Here is a 3,030-nt window from a genome sequence, read left to right as displayed (position 1 = left end):
ACACCGAGCACGCCAAGAGGAAGACCGTCACCGCCATGGACGTGGTGTACGCTCTGAAGAGGCAGGGCCGCACCCTGTACGGCTTCGGAGGCTAAACCCGATCCTCTAACAACACAACAACCCAAAGGCTCTTTTAAGAGCCACCCAACTACCTCAAAGAACTCATTTCTTAAATCTTAGAGACGTGTCGTACAAAAAGGAAAACTATATAAATATTACTTTTACTGCGTAGTAAGTGTTGGCGTGGATTCACTTGAACAAGAAGCTGATGTGAACAGAACATTTCTCAACAAATGTTTGATTCTTACATGTCAAAAAATTAATTAAAAGAAAACCTATACAAAAATTCTCACTATATTATTCCCTGTTGTGACTAGATGAGGCCACAATATCTTGATGGATGAAGAGCTTTGTCACCCAATGCCAGAAATACTTTTTGATCACTGAAGGGAATTCTTTGTTACAGTTGTGGACCAAGATATTCTGGAAATAATGTTAAGCAGAAACTACAGCAAAGTGTACACATCTAAATATAAAGGAGTGAAAATGTACAGTATTTTACAGCACTGACAGAAGTGTAAACTTGTTGTGATTAGGTGCTAGACATAAACATGCAGTGTCCATAAATACGTATGTATAAAAATACATAAATATGGAATAAACAGTGTAGGTTATTGACATATGCATTAATCTGGATTTGTGATGGTGGCAGTGGATAAGACACATTCCTTTCCTGTGGCACACTCACCAATGGGTTCCTGAGCAAGACACTGAACGTGCGACCTCTGACATATCAAGCAATTGTAAATCGCTTTGGATAAAAGCGTCAGCTAAATTAATAAAAGTATTTGACTGTCATAGCTCAAATACAGCCAGACATGACTGCTTTTACAGTCAGCAGTATTTAGTCACGGGAAATGTAAAGGATACTTATGATAAATCACACACTCACCCCTAATTACTGAGTTTAGATATGGATCCTTTTATGAGTATTGATCCTAGAGCAGGAAACGCTGGTTCCGCACATCACTACCCAGAAGGGCATATCTGACATTTAAGGCAAAATGGAGATAGATCAAACGAAAGCTCTTTCCATTGCCAAAATGAAACGAGTGAATTCTTAATCAATTTGGAGTTATTGATTAAAAACCAAAAACTGAACATGCTAAGCCAGTTGGTGCTGACACCACATGTAACCCAGTTCCGTCAACCATGAGAAAAAACTGTTTTTATCTAAAGAATATCTATTATTAAACTTACTTAATGACGATTTTAAGAGTCGGATGGTGATGAAGAAAATGAAAATATCCAGACTTCAACATCAGTGAATATACTCTGCTCAAATAAATTAAGGGAACATATCAATTAACAAAATAGTTCAATGTTCAAAATCTTTACTGCACATTGTTCACTGTGTTCATTATTGTGGCCCCCACGCGCCTGTACGCACTGCCAACAATGTCTGGGCATGCTCCTGATGTGGTCTCTTCTCAGACCTGGATCAGAGCATCGGTGCGCTCCTGGACCGACTGTGGCGATAACCTGGCGGCGTAAGATGCACAATACATAAAGTCCCAGAGGTTCTCCATTGGATTCAGGTCTGGGGAACGTGAGGGCCAGTCAGTCCCTCATCCAGGAACTACCGTAGCAGGACAGTTATTTTCTAAATCATCTAGCTGACTTGCCCATATTAGTTAAAATTATGATTAAAACTGTTATAAAACATTGTTCTCATGTTGCACAACTTTTGATTGCTAATGTGTGTTATAGAAAATAATTGCAGGTTTTAAATCTGTATTTAAGTAGAAATATGAGCAGTTACTTTCAGAAGCTGCCGTGACATGTGACCTACTAACTACAAACCAAAGCCAAAGCGTAGTACTATATAAATACAGACACGTGTCAGTTAATAGTATTTGCTTTCATATTTTTTATTATTACAAAGGCATCTGTAAAAGCTTTTCAATATCCCATTTGGCCAAGCGGCTGGGATTAGTATTTTAGTAAAATGAATCACAATCAATTAACTAATTTGATGTAAAGACTTTTTGTGCGAAATGTCATGTCTTTTAAACTCATTAATGTAATGCCTTGTTCATATTGTTATCAGATACGCTCATGTTTTTCTATTAAAAATGGAATGAAATATTAGTGCCAAAAAGGTGAAAATGTTCAAAAAGTGTTCAAAAACTATACGGTCACCCGTGTGTACATATTTATATTATACAAGAGTGAAATAAGTACCAGAAGAAGTCCAGGGTTCAATTTATAATCTGAGCTTTGTGGGGGTCTCTAATATAGCTTTCTAACTAACGTTACTGGCGGAGATAAATAAATAAATAGGGCTCAGACTAGGGGGGTGACGGCACACCTGGGTCAGGACAACAAGACAAAAATATATTTTAACAGTATATTGAACATTTTCTGCACCAATTTATGGTGGAAATGTCTTTATTTATATGAAGGGAAACAAAATTAAGGCAGGTGACAATTCACAATATAAAGGAATATAATGCAGTTATCAGCTTTTGGACACATTTGCTTCGTCTATATTTCAGTAGCATTGCAGGTTTTCTTATTGTGCATAGTTTCATTTTTATTTACCATTTCTTGTTGCCGTTTTTAAGAACATTTCACCCTCATAGATCACTGAAGTATTCCGGTCCTGAAAATGGATAGGGCAGTGGGTAAGACATATGCTTTTAGTGTGAGTGAGTAAGACATTTAACCTAGTTGCTCCAAAAGTGCACCCTCTGACAGCAATTGTGAGAAAAGCATCAGCTAAATGAGTGACTTATTAAACACATCTGCTGTCTGACAATCCGAATGCATGTTTGTTGTATGGTGATTTCTCTGAAATGAAGACGTTTAGAGTTGTGAACGCGGGTCAGTCATTGTTTCAATGAAACCCCAACCAAGACGTGTAGATATCCAAAGTGACCAGTAGGCGTCACCGTGGGGACGGATGTCGAGGCCACAATTGCCTCAGACGTTGCAATGTTTTACAAAACCAAACAGTGTGCAGCGTAA

The sequence above is a fragment of the Micropterus dolomieu genome, linkage group LG23, assembly GCF_021292245.1.
Source record: "Micropterus dolomieu isolate WLL.071019.BEF.003 ecotype Adirondacks linkage group LG23, ASM2129224v1, whole genome shotgun sequence".
NCBI classification, from domain to species: domain Eukaryota; kingdom Metazoa; phylum Chordata; class Actinopteri; order Centrarchiformes; family Centrarchidae; genus Micropterus; species Micropterus dolomieu.
Note: the sequence above shows the minus strand (reverse complement) of the source record.